At 34.3% G+C, this 22,609-nt stretch overlaps 1 long non-coding RNA gene across 1 annotated transcript in view; it reads right to left on the bottom strand.

The window, feature by feature from the left end:
- The window catches only part of LOC129052422 (uncharacterized), a 55,646-nt gene extending 33,728 nt beyond the window's left edge, over window positions 1-21,918 (bottom strand). Inside the window, exons 1-2 of the long non-coding RNA XR_008517448.2 lie at window positions 21,813-21,918; window positions 19,646-19,779 (exon numbers count right to left, since the gene is read on the bottom strand). This is a non-coding gene — a long non-coding RNA (uncharacterized LOC129052422). The remainder of the gene's footprint in view (window positions 1-19,645; window positions 19,780-21,812) is intronic.
- Window positions 21,919-22,609: the final 691 nt, after the last annotated feature.

Genomic DNA, 22,609 nt, shown 5'->3' with positions numbered 1-22,609 from the left:
ATTTTAGAGACTACAAACACTAAGAAACATGCAAAAATATTAAAAAATTGTAAGAAATAATGAAACTTCTTTCATCAATTCCTTAGGAAATATACACCCCAATACTGTAAATTAAATGTTAAATTAATTAGAGTATCTAATCTTGAAATGCAGACACTTTTCTTAAAGGATAATGGAAGTGCTGTTCTGAGGTCAAGCATTCTTAAGCCAATCCTCATTATAAATATTTATTTTCTGAATTGTCCTTCATACCTCCTTAAGAAGAGTTGAAAAATAATGAATATATTTAACTCCTATATTTTGACTAACTTTAAAAATTCTTCTGTCTTTAAGATTTCAAGGTAATTAAACTAATAAAAGTGAACATCACTACTCTTGTAGAAAAATCTTTCAAGATAAAATCATAAGGATATTCTTTGAAATTCAATCCCAATTATCACAGGATCCTTTCTACACAGAAATTGATTTTTAATCCTTTGGAGAAGTATATATGTATCATGATTTCTTAATGGAATACAGAAATATTATTGAACAGGTTAATACTTTTTAGCTCTAGTAGAGATAGAAATGCCAGTTAGATATGTATATTATTTAGTATTTATTGCTTTCCCTTCCAGTATTATGCACCTTATGCAAATGATTTTATAATTATTAGAAAGTCAGAAATAATAAACATTTAACCTGTTAACTATTATTCAATCAATAAGCATTACCTGTAAAATCACTAAAACACAAGGACAAGAACTTTAGCTTTATCTGATAGTTAACTGATGTTCTTGGCAAAGACAACTCGTCTCTGTGCAATCATATAGTATTTTTAATTATCAACTTACATTATTTTCACCTAAAATGATTTTAACTACTTACCACTTTTGAATCCCACCCTAAATTCAAAGTCTTTCATCTATAAAGATGAAGTTGAATGTTATTTTTAGCAACTTAATTTTGATCAAAATTATATTCATCAAAATTATTTTCTTTAATTTTCTTTTTTTTTTGAGACTGAGCCTCACTCTGTCACTCAGGCCAGAGTGCAGTGGCGCGATCTCGGCTCACTGCAAGCTCCACCTCCCGGGTTCACGCCATCCTCCTGCCTCAGCGTCCCGAGTAGCTGGGACTACAGGCGCCCGCCACCACGCCCGGCTAATTTTTTGTATTTTTGGTAGAGACGGGGTTTCACCGTGTTAGCCAGGATGGTCTCGATCTCCTGACCTTGTGATCCGCCCCCCTTGGCCTCCCAAAGTGCTGGGATTACAGGCGTGAGCCACCACGGCCGGCCAAATTATTTTCAAAATTATATGATATCTTACTGAGTAACCTGTTAATGACAATTTGATTTTTAAAAAATTTTTATTAGACCTTAAACAAATATAGCCATGCCAACTGTAATTTACTATTACAATGTTTAAAAGGGACAAAATGATTATTTTGGAGATGTTTAAAATTATTCAAATAAAACTGCTTAATACATAATACTATAATAAATATTGTATATATGTATTTCACATATCAACTTGGAAAGAATAAAACAGAACCCATTACAAAACACCATAAACAGAGTATTGTGTTTATACTACATAAGCACTCCATACAACTTCCTGAGCAGGCCCTCCTCCCTCTTCTGAAGAGCAGATGGCCAAGCTGATGTTTTTATCATGCCCTCAAGATTCTTTATCATTTTATGACATATAAATATATATATGCGTACTTAAAATGTTTTATTTATTTTATGTTTATAAAAACAGTAGAAAATTGTATGCAGCCTTCTGTGAAATTTTTCTCTTAATTTTATATTTCTACAATTTATCATGATTGAAGTAGGTATATTTGTTATTTTTAGTACTGTGCAATATTTCATTGTTTTAATGATCCACAATTTATTTATTCATTCTCAAATTGATGAGAATTTAGGCTGTTTCTGGTTTTCTTCCCCTCATGAGTAATATTGCTCTGAACAGTCTTCTTTTTTTTTTTTTTTTTGAGAGGGAGTCTTGCTCTGTCGCCCAGGCTGGAGTGCAGTGGTGTGATCTCGGCTCACTGCAACCTCTGTCTCCTGGATTCAAGTGATTCTCCTGCCTCAGCCTCCTGAGTAGCTGGGATTACAAGTGCATGCCACCATGCCTGGCTAATTTTTGTATTTTTAGTAGAAGCGGGGTTTCACCATGTGGTCAGGCCGGTCTCGAACTCCTGACCTCGTGATCTGCCTGCCTCGGCCTCCCAACCTGCTGGGATTACAGGCGTGAGCCACCACACCCGGCCTGAACATTCTTCTTTATATCTGCTGCTACTAAGTGCAAAAGTTGATTTTGTGCATGAATGATATTTATGAGGCTTAAATTATGTTCATTATAGGTTAAGGTAACTTAACAAAAACTTAACAAATGGACCAAAATATGTAAATGACTCAAATATATTAAACCTCTCTTTCTTGCTTATGTATGAGTTCAAAGCAGGTGCCTGATCTCCATTCAGTAATTCAAAAATCAAAGTTTCTTTCCTCTTGTACCACATAATTATGTGTGTGTGTGTGTATATATATATATATATGATTATCAGAAGTTCAAGAGAACATGAAGGTAGCACATCTATCTCCCAGAAACCTTGGCTCAATAATGGTGTACCCCACTGGGATGAACTGAATTATATTTCCACAAAATTAACACATTGATGTCCCACATCTCAGTATTTCAGAAAGTAACTGTATTTGGAGATAAAAATGAGGTCATGAAGATGGGGTTTTAATCCAATATGACTGAAGTCTTTATAATAAAGTATAAGATACAGCAGACATGCACACATAGAGAAGAATGGCTGTGTCAAGACACAGTGACAAAATAGCTTCCGTAAATCAAGGAGACAGGCCTCAAGAGAAACTGAACTGGGGATGTCTTGATCTTGGAATTCTAGCCTCCAAAACTATAAGAAAATACATTTCTCGTGTTTAAGACACCCTGTCTGTGGTATTTTGTGGCCATCCCTGGCAAGCTAGTACATTCACTGTTGCTCTTATTCCAATAGTAAACAAGTCACATGGCTTTTCTTACCACAGTGAGGGCTGGGATATACAGTCCCTGAGTGCCTATTACAGTCAAAATGCAGTCATTGTACTACATCTCTGTCACAAAGATTATATGAATTTACCAGCCCTAGAGAATAATGCTGTATTTTATACTCAAAGAGACTGTTCATTTTTTGTTCCTATTTTCTATTCCCCTAAGTGCATGAGAGAATGAATCAATCTTTATCTGCTGTGACATTTTGCATTTCAGGCTTCTTATTTAACAATTGAATGGGTATAAAATGACATCGCGTTAGAGTCCTGCTTCCAGCTTCCTTCAGTGTCAATGACTTTGGATGTCTCTTTATGTGTATGTTAGCCACACACATTGACTATTCTGTAAAGAATGTGCTCATTTACACTCCCCAGTAGTCTATTCATACAGTTAGCATTTTTATTTTTGAATTCTGAGGTCTTTATAAAACTATATGAATCCTGCTAATTATTTGTAATACAAATAACTTCTGCCAGTTTTCACTTTTATTAAAGTGTCTTGGATATACAAAAGGCTTTAATTTTAATATACTTGCATTTCTCACTTTCTTATGGCCATCATACATTGTACTCTAACTTCAAGTCCTGAAACATCTTGATTTATTTATTTTTTCAAGGAGTTGCAATTTGCACATTGGTCATTTAACTTAATCAGTCACTGGATTGAGAAGGGAGTACAAGGGATACCTCATGGAGGGAGTGACAGAAACCTGGCAGAATGGAGAGGGTACGTCCAGTGGCAACTAAGAGTACAGAAAAGAGCACCCTGTAATGCTTGCCAGCCTTTTAACCTTTCTAACCACACATCCTCAAGCTACTGGAAGTATCAGTTAAATTAGGATGTGTGTCAAAGATAATTTGATTGCTCTATGATAAAACAAATAGGACCTACAGAATGCTGTTCATAATATCCATGATTATAAAAATGAGGAATATCACAAAATATGAGTAAATGCGTTACATAAAATAGCAGAAGCAAAAACAAACTAAACAGCAAACAACCGACAACTTCCTTAAAATCATTGAGTTATTAAAGAAATTAATAATAAAATTACTTATATAAAATCACAGCACAAAATAACTACCTAAAAGATGTGTAATGTAAAGATAGTAACAGAAGTCAACAAACTGAAACTCAGAAAGATAAAAACTGAAAGAAAAAGAATGAGTGCAATTGAAAATCAAGTTGCTGTTATGAGGAAAAGGCTTCAGAAATCATAGTGAACATAGGAGGAAAGTCAAAATATTAAATCAATATACAGAATATTATTTATATAAAAAACAAAAATGATGTAACATAAGGTAATTGATGTCCCTGAAGTAAACAATACAAATAATATTCAGAGAGATACCTTGGAAAAAAAATTTTAAATTATATAGAAACTAAATTCACAGGAAAAATATACAGATCAATTTTTTAAGAATTCAGGATATATCACATACCCAGAAAGCTGATAAAGATAAGCCAAAATTGAGATTCATATTATGTACACCAAAACCAATGAACTTTAAAGTAAATAATTTTTTAGATCATAAGTAGCAAGAAAACATCAGCTATAAGGGTAAAATCAGGCTAGCCTTTAGATTTCTCTACAGAAACATTCTTTGCCAGAAAATAAGGAAAGCAGTGATTGCCAAGTCTTGAAAAAAAGAAAGTGTGATCCAAGAATATGACACCCATCTCAATAGTCATAAAAGAATTAAAGCAACTGGCTGACATTCTGTAATATAAAAGAGTCAGAAAATATAAAATGAGTAATTCTGAAGAAAAATTCTTGGTAATTAAATTCAACGATCTAAAAAATAATATAAAGAACTTGAGGATGGAGAAGCCTTGGTGATTTATTGGTAATGACTATTAAATTTACTTAAATATAAAGACAAGAATAAATCCTGGTGGAAATATAACTGGATAATATAGTGTTATGATTGCTATCAAACTTAAAATAGTCTGGGCAACAAAATTAGCAGGTCAAGAGAGAAGATGTTGAAGAAATATGGATGCTAAGAGCTTGACATCTTCATTGCAAGGAATTATTAAGTTATTTCATATTGAAATATATATAAGTGTAATTTGGATGCTTTTTAAATTGAATTTATATTTTCTTCTTTTTTAAGATAATTACTGTTTAAGATCTTTATCCGTTAACAAAGTTAAAAAACAGCAAATAATTTGTTGGAGAAAGGTTACAAAACAGTTATAATAAAATTCATATTTAGAAAAGATGTGAAGGAACACATATGTTCATACACAAAAGAAAGGTATACATGTCAATGTTGTTTCTAAATAGTAGATTCATCAATTTTGATTTAACATTTTAGTTGTTTTTTCTAAAATCACTAAGTAATGTTCAAAATGAAACAGGTTAAAGAAAATGTAGGTGATTATGATGAAAAGGTTAAAATACATAAATATAAATGTTAAATAAAAATTAACCAAATCTTAGAAAATTATTTTTGTTTCTGTCTTAAAACGGTATGGAAACATTTTGTGGTTGGATATTTCACAATATATCATACAGTATTAGTTCCTCCTTATCCACGATTTCAATTTCTACAGTTTCAGTTACACATGGTTTGGGTTAACCTCAGTTCAAAAATATTAAACGGAAAATTCCAGAAATAAACAATCCATAAGTTTTAAGTTGCATGTTGTTTTGTGCAGTGTGGTACTATCTTTCACCATCCAACTATGTCCTACCCAGAAATGATAAGATTCATATTCCTTTGTCCAGCAGCTCCATACTCTCTAAGCTGCCTGCCCACCTGCCCCTTAGTTAATTGGTAGTCGTCTCAGTTATCAGATCCATTGTTGAGGTATCACAGCACTTGTGTTCAAATAGTTCTTATTTTACTTAACAATGGCCCCGAAGAGCAAGAATAGTGATGCTGGTAATTCGGATATGCCAAAGAGAAGCTGTAAATTTCTTCCTTTAAGTGAAAGGGTGAAAATTCTTGATTTAATAAGGAAAGAAAAAAAAAACTTACTATAGTATGTTGTTATAATTGTTCTAATTTATTATTAGTGTTCTAATATCTTACTGTGCCTAACATACATTAAACTTTATCATAGGTCTGTATATATAGGAGAAAACATAGTAGATATAGGATTCGGTACCATCTGTGGTTTCAGGCATCCACTGGGGGCCTAAAATCATATGTTCCACAAATAATGGGGGACTCCTGTATGCACATTCAAGCTTGATAAAAGCCCTTTGCCGTGGAATTAATTCTTACATAATGAAAGTCAAGGGCATTGCAGACTGCGGGTGCCAGCAATGGAAGTTTCTCATTAATGTGTACAGATTCACTACACAAAGAAACATTCTCTTGCCTGGTGACAGCTTCTTAGTGGCTGCTTGAAACCTCAGTGGACTTGTACTACATTTGTTATTCAGTCTAAGTTCTGCAGTATTAGAATGAATCCTGCCCTCTTAATACATTCATTGTCTTTGATAAGCTAAAATACACAGGAAATTGCTCACTTTGGGAAAAGGATTAACTAATTCAGGCCACAAAATTCAATTTAGTAAGGGAAAGGTCACTTGTAAACTATATTCTGAGCATCTGATTGAAAACCCTGAGTCAGGTACCAACTAATCAAGACTAATCAAGAGAAAGGTTTTGTTATTATTATTTTCTTTAGAATAACAAATGGTTTTGATGATATATGCCTTGTTTATTTTACTGCAAATTTTCAAGGATGTCTACCTAGATTTTTGTTTATTCTCTACACTAATAGGGATGACACTCTAGTTCCCTTGAATATTTATACTTCATTCTGATTTTATAAACCAAGCCAAAACACCTCTACAAATAAAGCAAAAAGATGTTTCATAATTGCTATCACCTAAAAATGTCTTGCACCTTCATACATACCAAGAATAATCTAATTTTGTCTCATTGAAAATATCTCCCCCTCCTGCTCACATCACAGTGTTCAAGGCATTTGTGTGCCAACTATTCCCAGAACACCTGGTCAATCCTTTACTGCCAGATGGACCTGCTGATGCAGAACAAAACAGGGAATAGTTGTAATAAATAATTCTGTGGGGGATATTGTTGGTAACGTTATTGGTCCAGTCTGCCTTGACTAAAAATTGTAGCAATCCATAGCCTTCATTTATCTGTCTAGAACTAGCAAATTATTCAGAGGTGTCAGAAGGCAAGGTGATAGAATGAAAGAGTACTGGTTTATAAATCATGGGATTGTGCAGTCTGTGCTACTCGCTTTGTTTCTTTGGGGCTCACTTTTCTATCTCTAAAATGAGTGAACTCAAAATTGAGAGAATTGAATGAGATGTTTCTTGCACTTTACTCAGGTTTATAGTTCAAAAGCCCAGTGTGAACACTGAACTTGTTGACACCAGAAAAACAAGAGACTTTTAAATGGCCTATGTTTTTAGGTTAACAGGTGCCTTTCCCCATCATCTTCATTCTCAAAAAAAATTTGGAAAATAGTCATAATAAAGTTATATTATTTTAACAAACTTTTGGGAATAATTACTGCTGGAAGATAATTATTCATGTTGTAACAGCTGAACATCAACTGTGTTACTAGGTGCCAGGCACCATGGCAGGAGCTGAGACCCTTGAGCCCCACTAACCAAGACTGTGAAATGTAGGGTTAAGGAACTCACAGAAGTGCACCTGCTCAACAGATAGAGAAAAGCAGAACATAGATGGTTAAATTGGTTAAATGTGGAAATGGACGCTTCCTGACAAGTGTAAGCTGAACTGGCTCTCACTTGGCAAGAGAAAGAGGAGTAGCATGAGAATTTAATGTAAGGATGTTTCAAATGCCAACAAGTGGATGTGAAAAGGAATTAAATTACAAGAGCTTTTTTTATCAAGTAACTGAAAAATTAATAGAAGAAAGATAAAATGTCACATAGACAAAAATTACATGCACAGAGGCAGAAGCAAATTTTATATAAGATAAAAGCTAACACTTAACCAATCAGTATTCGTGGATTTCCAACTTCAGCTGCAATTTTAAAGAGCTTAATAGTCATCACTTATATTCTTCTAACAAGAAATGATTGTACAAACTGAAAATCAATGGTGGTTCTTGAAGAGCTGAGGTTGTTGGGCAAATTTTTACCTTGAAATCTGGAAATCCTTAAAAAAGTGCCCATGCAGAGAATCAGAGCTGAGATCTGCTTATCAGGAGAAGAATCTCATAGAATCTTAAACAAATGTTACCAAAAAAAGGGGGTTCATTTACCTGGAGTAACAAATGACTCTCAAGAATGCAGGTTTTGATCAATAGGAGTTTCATTACTTTCCACAAGTAAGGAGTGCATGGGGTGTATTCTCCAAGGTAGTGTCTCCCTGAAGGAGGGTTTCATGGGGCAGTGAGAGGGGAGAAGGTGCATCATTGCATGTAGAGGAGAGGTCCCAGTGGGGCAGATGCAGTAAGTCATTACGCTCACACATAGGTTGCATGTTATGATAATGAAACTGTTGCTCTTCACAGGGTGGAGATTTTAGCATGATAATAGGAAAAGTTTACTTGGGTTAATCTGTAATTTGCTGGGATCTGTTAGGAGCTTGCTCCAGCCAATTAGGTGAACACATTCTACACAGAGTTTGGGGGAAAATGAAACTGCCGCTTAAAAAAACTATTACAGTGAGAAAATTATGACAGTGAAGAGATTTAACCTAACTGACTCCATCTTACCTCTAACCCTCAACCGGCCTTGTTATCCTGGGCATAGGCTGAGCTAACTTTGGGAAGAACTTCGTTTATAGTTTAACTTTGAAACAAAGACTGTAACAGCCCTTTCCCAAACAAGCCCCCTTCTTGCCTGTGACCAGATTGCCTTTGTAAGACTAACACATTAGCCACGAGATAAGAAATTATGGTTTAGGAGTCACGCAGCCAGAGACCACTAGATTCAGAAAATCCCCAATTGTTCTCAAGAATAATATCACTACTATAAAATCTAAGATTGGTGCTTAAGATACTTTCCAGATCCTGCATTCTGAGGCACCAGCTGGCACCACTCAGACCTGTAATCTGGCTCAACCAGTTCTGTGAATCCACCCAGGAACAGAAGACAGCAAAAAGTACCCACTTTGACCCTCCCAATTTTGTCACCTACCTGACCAACCAGCACTCCCAACTCCCTGGCCCACTGCTCACCAAATTATCCTTAAAAAACGCAGTCTCCAAATTTTGGGAGAGATAAATTGTGTAATAAAACTCTGGTCTTCCATTTAGCTGGCTCCCTGTGAATTAAACTCTTTCTCTATGGCAATTCCCCTGTCTTCATAAATTGGCTCCATCTGAACAGTGGGCAAGAACTCATTGAGTGGTTACAAAAACAGGCAGCAAAGCCATAAAACAGGCTGATTGCTCAAGTTGATTACATTCTTATAGTTCCTGGCGACTCTCCCTGTCTTCTTACACTGATAGGAAAACATGAATCGTAACTTTTTCACCAGAAACAGGTCCCAATCAAGACCCCAAGAGAGGGTTCTTGGACCTCGTGTAAGAAAGAATTGGAGGTGAGTCTATAAAGTTAAAGCAAGTTTATTAAAATCGTAAAGGAATAAAGGAATGGCCACTCCATAGGCAGAGTAGTGGTGTGGGCTGCTCAACTAATTATACTTACAGTTATTTCTTGATTATATGTTAAACAAGGGGTGGATTATTCATGAGTTTTCTGGGAAAGGGGTAGGCAATTCCCAGAACTGAGGGTTCATCCCCTTTTTAGACCACATAGAGTAACTTCCTGACATTGCCATAGCATTTGTAAACTGTCATGGTGCTGGTGGAAATGTCTTTTAGCATGCTAATGCCTTATAATTAGCGTATAATGAGCAGTGAGGACAACCAGAGGTCACTTTCATCGCCATCTTGGTTTTGGTGGGTTTTGTGGGCCTCTTTAACGACTAGTATCTTGTGCCAACCTCCTATCTCATCCTGTGACTTAGAATGCCTAACCTTACAGGAATGCAGCCAAGTGGGTCTCAGCCCCATTTTATCCAGCCCCTGTACAAAATGGAGCTCCTCTGGTTCAAACACTTCTGACAATTTAAACAAATTAACAAATTACTAGATGCAAGGTGTGGACTAGTGTAAGAATGATAAACTAGGGGCTGCAGTTTTCAGGTGAGTGGGATATATATTTATGGGCAATCTCTCCAAGAATCCCTAGGAAATATCTGAGAATAATCTCCTATTGGTTCTGGCACAGAGAGGGGAAAAGAAACAGTTCTGAAAAACACCCAAAGTCTTCTCCATAACAAAGCCTTGCTCCGCAGAGAAACAATTTAACTAGAGCCTTATTCCACCTTAAGAAAAGGTAATTTCTCCACTCTAAAATCCCTAGATTTTCTGTTTCACCTAAGGGAAGAAGAAAAGCTAAGAAACACTTGTGAAAGTCACAGTACAGGAAAATAGACAGATACATTAAAAGAATGAGATTTAATAATAAGATTACACACTGTTTCCTCTACCCCACAATATACCCCCAGGCCAGTCAAGACTCAGTAGATTATAATCCCAGTGGATTATAGTAGATATAATCCCAGTGGATTATAGCTGAAATAGCTGCAAGGCACAGACTTTATGAGAGTAGTACTTAAGGGACCCCAAAATCAACAGGGGAGACAAAAATAAGGTCACCAAAGGAATTTGAAATCTGTGGTATATATAACCCCAACATTAAATACAGCCCAGCTCCAAGCCAGGCTAACATAAAACCTTCCATTAAAGCCTGTTTAGCTCAGTTACTGTTACCCAATACGTCATGTCCAGCTTTCAACCAAACAATATTAGGTATTGATATGGTTAGGCTTTGTGCTCCCACCCGAATCTCATCTTGAATTGTAATTCGCATAATTACTACATGTCAAGGAAGAGACCAGATGGAGGTAATTGGATTATGCGGGAGGTTTCTCTACACTGTTCTCATAATAGTAAGTGAGTTCTCACAAGATCCGATGGTTTTTAAGTGTTTGATAAGTTACTCATTCTCTCTCCTGCCACCTTGTGAGGAAGGTGCCTGCCTCTTCTTCCCTTCCGCCATGATTGTAAGCTTCCTGAGGCCTCTGTAGTCATATGGAACTGTTAAACCTCTTGGCTTTATAAATTACCCAGTCTCGGGCAGTTCTTATAGCAATGTGAGAATGGACCAATGCAGGCATGTTAATTTGTTTTTTTAAAAAAGCAAGCTTAAGAACCAAACTTAGATAAAACACACACTTTGGGATTATCAGGCAGGACATTTAAAATAACTACTGTTAATTTGTTAAGGGCATTAACAAACTTTACAGATATTAATCTAACTATAGCCATAATAATTTTAAATGCAGATAGTCTAAACATGCTAATTTAGAAGCAGAGATTGTCAGAGATAAAATAATGAATAAACTACACATTCTTAAACAATCAATACATAAAAGAGGAAATCACCTTAGCCTGCTATTGAAACCCGACAAAGACATTATAAGAAAACTACAGACCAATGTTTAATGTGAACATTGATGTAAAAATACTAGCAACCAAACTCAGAACCACATTCATTCAAAGTACTATACAATTTAAGAAAGTACTAAAATTCAAATTCAAAGTACTATACAATTTGAGATTTGTATCTGGAATGCAATAATGACTCATCATATATAAGTAATGTAATACACCACATTCCAAGTATGAAAAAAAACACACACATGGTCATCTCAACTGATGCAGAAAAGCATTTGACATAATTGACACTTTTTATGATAAAAACAACAAACTATGAATAGAAGAAAACTACCTCAGCATAATAAAACTCATATATTTTTAAAAACCCACAGTGATCATCATAATGGTGAAAGACTGAAAGCTTTTCCTCTAAAATCAGGAACAAGGCAAGCATGACTAGTTTTATCCCTTCTATTCAGCATAGTACAGGAAGTTCTAGTCAGAGTATTCACACAAGAAAAATAAATGAAGGCATCCAGTTGGAAATAACAAAATAAAATTATCTGTTTGCAGATGATATGATCTTATCTCTAGAAAACTCTAGAGAGTTCAGAAAAAACTGTTAGAAGTAATACATGAATTCAGCAAAGTATCAAGATACAAAGTTACCACCAAAAAAGTTTCATTTTTACATAAAAATAATGCACATTCTTAAAAGAAAATTATAAAAATAATTCAGTGTATGCTAGCATGTAAAGAATACAATACTTAGGTATTAACCAAGGGGGTGAAAGTTTTGTACAATAAAAACTGGAAGAAAATGCCAGAAGACACTGAAGAAGACATAAATAAAAATATGTTTTGTATTTATCGATTGAAAGATTTAATATTAAGCTGTTTATACTACCCAAAGTGATCTGCAGATTTAATGCAATCCCTATCAAAATACCAATGATCTATTTTGCATAAATAGTCTCAAGAGACTGAACAGTCAAAATAATATTGAAAAAGAACAAAGCTGGCGGATTCGTATTTCCTGATTTCAAAATTCACTACAAAGCTACAGTAATCAAAATGTTATGGTACTGTCATAAATGCAGACATATAGACCAATGAAACAGGTAGAGGTCCTAGAAATAAACATTTACATATACAGTCAAATAATTATTGATGAGAGTACCAACACTATTCAATGAAAGCAACAATAGTGTTTTCAACAAATGGTGCAGGGAAAACCTGGACATTTACATGCAAAATGATAAGTTGAACCCTTTTGTAACACCATATATAAAAATGACTTCAAATGGTCAAAGACTAAAATGTAAGACTGAAACTATAAAACTTTTCAGGAGAAAATGTAGTGCAAAGCTTCACAACATTAAATTTGGCATTGACTTTTAAAATATGACTCCAAATGCACAGGCAACAAAATAAAAAATAGACAGTTGGACATTATAAAAATTAATAAATTTGTGCTTCAACAGACACTATCAATAGAGTAAAATGGTAACCCACAGGATGGGAGAAAATATTTACATATCATACATCTGATAATGGGTTAATATACAGAATATGTAGAGAACTCTCAAAACTCAATCATATAAATCAAACAACAAAATTCAGAAATGGGCAAAGGACTTGAATAAACATTTCTCCAAAGAAGATGAAGAAGGACAAATGGTCAGTAAGCACATGAAAAAAGTTCAACATCACTAAATATTAGGAAAATGCAAATAAAATCTACAATTAGATACTACCTATTATCCATTAGGATGACTACTTTAAAAAATAAACAAATGAAAAACAGAAAATGAGCACTGGCAAGGATGTGAAAACATTGGAACTCTTGTGCACTGTTGTTGGGAATATAAAATGGTACAGATGTTACTTCAAAAATTAAAAATAGAATTGTCATATAATTCAGCAGTTCCAATTCTGAGTACATACCCTAAAGAACAGTTTATAGCAGCATTATTCACAATAGCTAAAACATAGAAGCAACTCAAACATCAACGAATGAAGGAATGAATAAACAAAATGTAGTAAATGTAGTCTATGCAGGTAATACTATTTAACCTTAAAAAGAGAAGACATTCTGACATATGCTACAACATACGTAATCTTGGAGGACATTATGTTCAGTAAAATAAGTAAGTCACAAAAAGCCAGTATTTCATGAGTCCACTTATATGAGATACATAGAGTAGTCAAATCATACAGTCACAAAGTAGAATGGCCATTGGCAGTGGCTGAGAAAATGTAGAGTCATTGTTTAGTGGGTATAAAGTTCCAGATTTCCAAAAATGAAAAATGTTATGAAGATGGATCTTAGTGATATTTGCACAATATTATGAATGTATTTAATACCATTGAACTGTATGCTTAAAAATGATAAGATGGTAAATTATATGTTGCATCTGTTTTACCATATTTAAAAATATTGGAAAAAATACTGCAACAAAATTCTATCAAAAATAAGAACGATTAAACACTATTAAATTTTACAAATTACTAAAATTATGCTGTTTCCTAAGTCTCAATAGTCAAATACCTGATATCCAAAATTAAATAATTGATATGTAAATTCTGCAGCATGCAAATCACTTCCACCTCATCTACATTTCTTAACTTCCACAAACAATCCCAGGTAAATGGGTGTGTTAAATTTTGAAGGAAACAAACAAAAAATATTTAGCTAAGGATTAATTTTTATGTAACGGAAGAAACTACACTAAAACAGATCTTCTGACTCCAAAAGTCAGTGTTAATTCCATTATATGTTTTTTACAATTCTTTCATTTAAATGTAAATACTACGAAACAGGAAAAAATGTCTTTATTGTATGAAAATTTAGGCAAAACTTGTATAAGAAATTAAAATTTCTGAGACATTAATTTAATTACATGTGTCTAAAAATTAATAAATCCATTGAGAAACAATTTTTTGAGGAAATTGAAGAAAATAATTTTTAAAGAAACCAAGTCTTCTCCAGTCTTATGCAAGAGTCATAATTTGATGATAATATTTTGAATAAAATATTGTTTTATTTTTATTGCTGCTTCTGTTTTACTGCTTAATGTTAAAAGCTGATACTGGTTATGAGCTTGTGGAAAACAGTTCAAATTACATTCAATAACTAAATGGCAAAGGGTTGTATTTCATGAACTCAAAAGCTGTCTTCCTGATAATACAACATTTTTATTAACATCATCAAGATTGTATCAACAAAGCATTAAATAATGGGACTTGCATTATTATTTTCGAATGTATCATCTGCACAAAATAAATGACATTATATATTATCGTGAGGATTGGTGGCTGAAAGCAAACAAAAACATGTAGTTTCAATGAATTTAGCTATCAATGAGTTAGGTTCCCGTTGTGCTCGAGGCACACCTGGATTTTGTGAGAGACACAAAAGAGTAAAAAGCTCAATCTCTACCTATCCTCAAGTAACTTAAGTATGAAAGATGTCATCTAAATAGATGGCTGGAGAAAAGGCAAAGTATAAGAAGAGTATTTAACGTCTAAATGTCAGAACGCAGGAGAGGGAGAAATGCCAGTTAATCAGAAAATTTGTCTCATCCCGAGGGTGTGCTGAAGAGAACACGAGGTTTTAGATCTTTACCAAAACAGTGACAGCAAAATCTAGCTACGTATAACCAAAGTACAATGTCCTGGGACCTCTTGTGCTCTGTGTTATTTAAGGCTCAAGCTGCAGCTACTGTTCAAAGTCAGGAGAGAACAATAATATTAATATGGTTGCCCCCCATATGGCTCCTGTTTTGCATCATGCAGTGGATGGATGATATACTGTATCGTACCATGCCACCTTTTTCTCTTATAAATAGTGTGTCAGCTGTAGGTAGCTTTTGAAAATAATTTATTATCTTTACAAGAAAACTAGAAAGAACTTAAATAGAAAAATCTTGGTTAATAAAGAAAGCAGGGACTGTCCAATTCAACAAGGCTGTCTGACTCTCAATTCCAAAAATGTCTATCTGTTGACACTGAGCATATTATTTAATCTCACTCAACCTCAATTTTTTCATGTATGAAATGAAAATGATGCTTTTGTGATTATTACTAATGGCTATTGGTATTAAATAAGAAAATAATAAGTTAGGTATCTGGTAAGTAACCTTTGGTACTCAATAAGTGTTCAATTCATTCTTTCCTTGCATTTAATGAAATTCTCAGCCAGCATCATAACTCAACTTTAGAGTCTATGACTCTGTATAGACCAAAGAGTAAAAGTCAACAATATTGTGACTGTAGTTGTCTCATATTCAGATCAATATCATTGGCATTTCTGCCCTCATCCTCTTCTTGCCCATTAAATTTCATTATTCAGTTTTATTTAAAAAGTATACATGCTGATACAATTATTGTATTTGACATGAAAAGTTGAAAAAATTAGTAATAATAAAATTAAAACATAGGTTTAAATCATTATATTTTATGATTAGAATTTTAACTTAATAATTTCTAATTATCACTAACATTTTGATTTAGTTATTCTTATTACTATTCTACATTACTTTTACATTCCTATGAGGCACCTTTACTGATTGTTAACAATTCACACTTTAATTATACTTTTAAATATTTGTCAAATCTCTTTTTTTTACTAGAATAAATAATTTTTGTGAAAAGGTTGATCAAAGTTAAAGTTATTTTATTTATTTGTACTAAGGCCATTATATTATCAATTTCACATAATACAATGGCATCTTTATTTGAAATATTAAAAATTGCATTTACTATATAGCATGAAGTAATTAAAACTTATCATGCTCTTTATTATTAAATTATTTTTAATTTTTTTGGTAAAGCAATATTTTTGGTTTTTATTTTAATAAAATTTTAAATTTAATTTGGCAGTTGCTCTTAATAGGATTCATTTGTGTTTATTTTTCTCATTTTGCCACCATTAATATTAATTAGATTTAATTATATACTTTCTTGGTTGTATGTAAAATAGTGACATAGTAATGTTTAGAAAATTTACAGTTTTTACAAATATGAGTATTTTAAAATTCTATGTGTAATTTGTAATTAGATAGGCCTTGAAGCCAATGCAATGTCATGTTCAGGTGTATTTTGAATCCTTTACAAATTGTCTGGCAAGTTAGGGGTTGACATAGAGTTTAGGTTGTATTACTTTAATTATTTTTTATAAATAACTACTTTAAAAATAATTATTTTGTAGGTAAAAAAACAGCATTATTTTTGGATTAAATAACTAAATTGGAGATTTCATTCTAGACACAAAAAGTGGAAAACGAGGAATTGCCAGAGAAATCCAAATAAATTTACAAGAATTAAAAAAAATTATTAGCTAATTTAAAGGAACCAAAATGTTAATATTCTTAAGAATTACAATGTCTTTTGATGTGAATTTACTGCATATGCTGTTGTAGTAAACCTACTCTTTATTACCTTTAAATATTAAAGATTTTATTCCTTTCCCTTTCTCAACCAAAATACTTCAGTTAGATAATAGAAGTCTAGTACTATAGCTTATTAACTCGTTATTGCATAATATATAATCTCATTAAATAATATTGTGATAAGATTATTATTATTTTCGTTTTATTAATGACAAACCTGATGCTCAGAAATGCTAATTGAAATACCCAGGGTAATTCAGCTATTAAGAAGCTAAACCAGATATTAAAGTTCTTATTTGTTATTGCAGGTTGGGTTTCCTTGGAAGAAGAGTCTGAGATGGAGGTTAACAAGCAAAAATTTTTTAGGGTATGTTCTTGAAATCAAGTCCTGCTGGGGTTGTGAAGGAAGTGGGTTGAGGGAGAAGCATGACTGTCATGCAGGCTTAACAAAGGCTGTGACCAATCCCATGAAAATTTCTAAAATGGACATAGCTGTTTAGAATTGCTCTGAGAGAACAGGAAGTCTTCCAAAAGTAGTAACCCTTCATGTTGCAAAGTGTGCAATAGAATAAATTGTCCCTTACTGGCTGGGTGCTTTGTCTTATGCCTGTGATCCCAGCACTTTGGGAGGCCGAAGCAGGTGGATCACCTGAAGTAAGGAGTTTGAGACCAGCCTGACCAACATGGTGAAACCCCATCTCTACTAAAAATACAAAAATTAGCTGGGCGTGGTGGCCAGCTACTCGGGGGCTGAGGCAGGAAAATCGCTTGAACCCAGGAGGTGGAGGTTGCAGTGAGCCGAGATCGTGCCATTGCACTCCAGCCTGGGTGACAGGGCAAGACTGTCTAAAAAAAAAATGTCCCTTACTTCAGAGCAGGGCTTTGCAACCCTTAACTATCAACACTTTGGGCCAGGCAAATTTTTTTTTTTTTTTTGAGGGTCTGCTCTATGCATTATAGGATTCCTGGACTCTACTTGGTCAATTCTAATAGTATGCCTCCCTACTTGTAACAACCAAAAATACCCCTAGATATTGTCAAATACACACTCAGGCACAAAATCTCCCTTCCTCCCAGTCAAAACTAGAGCTTGAGAGGACATGTGCTAGAAAGTTTCAGATCATTAGCCTCGAAAATGTCATTGAAGCTGCAGGTCTGAGGCTTCATAGGGCTTATCCCCTGCCCTCTGGAACAATAAATGTGAACTATTTTTGAGTTGTCTTTTTAATATAAATGTAAAGAACATATTTGTTGGATAAATGTCCATTTATCATGTATCTGAAACCATGCACAGAAAGCACATCCCGCACTGCAACTGTTTTTCACTTGGCTGAGTTAGTGGGAGTGTACCGTCATTCTCGACAATCCATCTTCAATGAGCCTGTAGTGGCAAATTTCACAAAATAAATGGTGTTACGAGGTAACCACCATTCTTATATCTTATTATTTTTGCAGGTGTCTCTGATTGATTCATATTTACTATGGTGAATATTATTTCCTATCTCAGATGGTAAGTGGGGGAGTTTCAAAGAATTCTACTTGGTTTTCCCCACTGTGATAGTGTAACCTCATTGACTAAGGAACTAATAAAGAGATTTTGCAAACTGCCAACTATATGCCCATTTTGACTTACAGTTGGAACTCAAAAAAGGATCACCAGGTGAATCCATCAAACAAGTGGATCCACTAGCCAGACCTGGGCCAGGACTCTTATTTATTGTTTGGCTCTTATATGACCCATTCTAATAAGGGATCCATGTTAATGCTTCACATGAACAGTATAAATGTTAGCTTGGATCATGTGTTCAATAGTCCTCAAAACTTGGAGGAGTTTCTTTTTTCACTGTATAATTACCTGAGCAAATGACTATAGATTTCCTAGGGGAAAGGACTGGGGAATTATCATATATTTAGTCTAGTATTGCAGGATCTGTCCTTTTAGAGACAAAACCTCTTCCATTGTCAGTGACAATCAGGTTGGAAAACTGGCTCAGGTCTAAAAATTGATAAAGAAATTATAAATATTAGAGTGGTTGCCCACTTATTTTTCCCTTAAGGACACTGTGCTCTCTAATCCTCCCCACAACTCTCTGCGAGTTAGGCTCCCTGACTATCCCTCCAACCTTGACTCATATTATAATTTCTACTGTCTTGCTTCAGACAGTAATATACTCAATGAGTCCAATTCTATAATAGAGTTTTCTAAAGTTAGCTCTTATCTACAGAGAAGATCCAACACTGAACTTCTTATGGGTGCTTATTTTACTGTTTTAAGCACATTGTATTTATTGTTTTGGTAAATTTAGGCCCTGCTACAGAAAAGAGTCCTTTGTTGAGTTTTCTGACCTTACATTTTATATTCTCTCTAGCTTGCCTATTATTCTGAAACTTGTTATTCATTCTTTTATCATATGACGTGGCAATTTCGGCAATTCTCATAGTAGATCCTCACTCTGTCCAAGGTACTGAAATCTACAGTAGCAACAGGAAAACAACATGTCTAGGGAAGGTATCAGAATGTTAAACATTTAATTCTAGGAAAATGCTTCAAATATACATGAATTAATTATCCCTTATTAAACTATATATTCTGCCTCCTTTGATCTAGAATGTTAATATCTTATGATAGGTAGATAGATGGATAGATAGATAGATAGATAGATAGATAGATAGATAGATAGATAGTAGAGATAGATACTCTTCCATTTCCTACCAGTACATGTTGTTTAGGTCCTGCAGCTTCTTCATGATACTTTGTCTTTCTTAATTGGTGAAATTTACCTTGAAAAGTTATGTTGTCAATTAATCCTAGTTTATGGTCTGGTGTACAGGAAACTATGTAGCAGCAGATCCTTGAAGGGGTGTATGCATTATCTCATCACGCACATTTTCATGGAGCAGAGGAGAGTGCTAGCCTTTAAAAGAGAGAAGTTGATCATTTCAGCAGGTACTGGAGAATATAGAAAGTCAAGATTTTCACATATAACACTAACTAAGGCTCTAATCTTAGGATATCAGCGCACCCTAGATGGAAAGATCAACCTTCTCCCAAGCTCTGCTGTTCTTCTTATTAAACCTCAGACCTGCTCCTCAGGTTTATTTGCCTTCTGACTGCACAAGATGAGTCTCTTTATACACTGTGAGGGAGCCTTTTTAGATTTCTCACCCAGACTTTAGGTGATAATCACACTCAGGCTTTCATTATCGTTGCTCAAAACATCAATTACCCCCTGCAAAAGTACACAATTCTATTATCCTTATAAATATTACTCCTTACCTATATCAGCAAGCCCTGATAATTTAATTTTAACTCATATATAGGATATAAGACCTGTGCCTGTGAAAATTTAAACAACTGCACTACTGCTATGTGTCAGAATATATCTGTGCTCCAATTACTACTAGCAACAGACTTCCTATTGTTATCTAGCCAATAAATGACCCAGCTAGAAAATTCCAATTAATATTCTACTTTTTTTCTCCCACTTCTTGTACCAACAATTGAAGGTAAAGTTCCTTAGGATGTGGACCCAGAGAAGATTAGCATATGAGATGTTGATCAGAGAGGGCTTTCTTGTGCGATTAGAAAAACATGTAGTATTAGGTCAAAGGATAATTTAGGATGCGATACAGCCTCAAATAAGGTGTCAGCCAAACAACAATGGCCCTCGAGAGTTATTCCAAAATGAGGCAAGAAGGAGAACCTTTATACCACTGTATCACAATCTTTGAATGAAGGCTGCCCCTTGTAGGTGGCTTGTCAATACCCATGGTAGCACTCTATAGCCAAGGCACTTTCCATAGAGAGTTGCCAGTTGAAGGCTATCATCCAGGTACATGACAACAACTAGAAAAATAAATTCTTTAGTCTTGAAGGGATATGCTTATGGCCAGTGCATTATAAAATCCACTATAACAAGCCACAAAATCTGTGTGTTTTTAATGGTGCTATGCTGTCAAATAGACTACCACTTTGGTCACATATGACTGCTGTGATTCTTGAAGCACATGGTTTACTTTTTGTAGAAGAATTAATTATCTTTTTTACTGTTAAAGTTCAACCCATCTCACTGAGTTAATGTGAAATTAAAGGAGATGGGTTAATGTTTGGCAGCATAGAACCTGTATTTGGAACCACAGATTTACAGGTCTTATGACAGATGAGTTTATTTATCTAAAAATGTATAAAAATGTCTCTGCTTTTAAATTTATATTTTAATTTTAAATAATAATTTCAATTGTATAAGCTGTAAAATTCTATGATGTGACAAAATATAGCTAATTTTTAACTGAATTTTCTTTTAATTCTAACATTATCATTAGGCTATAGTTCTCAAATTTGCCTGCAATTAGATTGGTTCTAGTCAATGAAATAAATACTCCTAGTGGATTATGCTATGTTTAGACATGACTCATATAAAAATTCACAAACATTATTTCCCCATGTTTATTCTTCTTGAAAGTCACTCATTGAAGTTTGTGGAGCTACGAGATGAAAAGTGTTTGAGTATTTAAACTGCCATTTGGAAGAGAGCTGTTTTCATGTCAGGAAGAGCTACTTTGGACTGCTCATTTGTAGAAAATATATTTTCATTTTCTTAAGACGCTAATTTATCTGTTAGTCAGCTAGTGCTCCCTTGATTAATGGAGATTATACTTAAAATTTTATTTTATGTCTGCTGAGTATTTTTAGCTATTTTTTCCTTTTAAATATATATAAATTTCTTTTTTTTATTATACTTTAAGTTCTAGGGTACATGTGCACAACGTGCAGGTTGGTTACATATGTATACATGTGCCATGTTGGTGTGCTGCCCCCTTTAACTCGTCATTTACATTAGGTATATCCCCAAATGCTATCCCTTCCCCCTCCCCCCACCCCACAACAGGCCCCAGTGTGTGATGTTCCCCTTCCTGTGTCCAAGTGTTCTCATTGTTCAATTCCCACCTGTGAGTGAGAACATGCAGTGTCTGGTTTTTTCTCCTTGCGATAGTTTGCTGAGAATGATGGTTTCCAGCTTCATCCATGTCCCTGCAAAGGACATGAACTCATCATTTTTTATGGCTGCATAGTATTCCACGGTGTGTATGTGCCACATTTTCTTAATCCACTCTATCATTGATGGACATTTGGGTTGGTTCCAAGTCTTTGCTATTGTGAATAGTACCACAATAAACATACATGTGCATGTGTCTTTATAGCAGCATGATTTATAATCCTTTGGGTATATACCCAGTAATGGGATGGCTGGGTCAAATGGTATTTTTAGTTTTAGATCCTTGAGGAATCACTACACTGTCTTCCACAATGGTTGAACTAGTTTATAGTCCCATCAACAGTGTAAAAGTGTTCCTATTTCTCCACATCCTCTCCAGCACCTGTTGTTTCCTAACTTTTTAATGATCACCATTGTAACTGATGTGATTCCCTATTTAATAAATTGTTCTGGGAAAACTGGCTAGCCATATGTAGAAAGCTGAAACTGGATCCCTTCCTTACATCTTATACAAAAATTAATTCAAGATGGATTAAAGACTTAGATGTTAGTCCTAAAATCGTAAAAACCCTAGAAGAAAACCTAGGCAATACCATTCAGGACATAGGCATGGGCAAGGACCTCATGTCTAAAACACCAAAAGCAATGGCAACAAAAGCCAAAATTGACAAATGGGATCTAATTAAACTAAAGAGCTTCTGCACAGCAAAAGAAACTACCATCAGAGTGAACAGGCAACCTACAGAAT

The sequence above is a fragment of the Pongo abelii genome, chromosome 22, assembly GCF_028885655.2.
Source record: "Pongo abelii isolate AG06213 chromosome 22, NHGRI_mPonAbe1-v2.0_pri, whole genome shotgun sequence".
NCBI classification, from domain to species: domain Eukaryota; kingdom Metazoa; phylum Chordata; class Mammalia; order Primates; family Hominidae; genus Pongo; species Pongo abelii.
The sequence above is the reverse complement of the archived record's forward strand: the minus strand, read 5'-3'. Positions and strand labels throughout refer to the sequence as shown.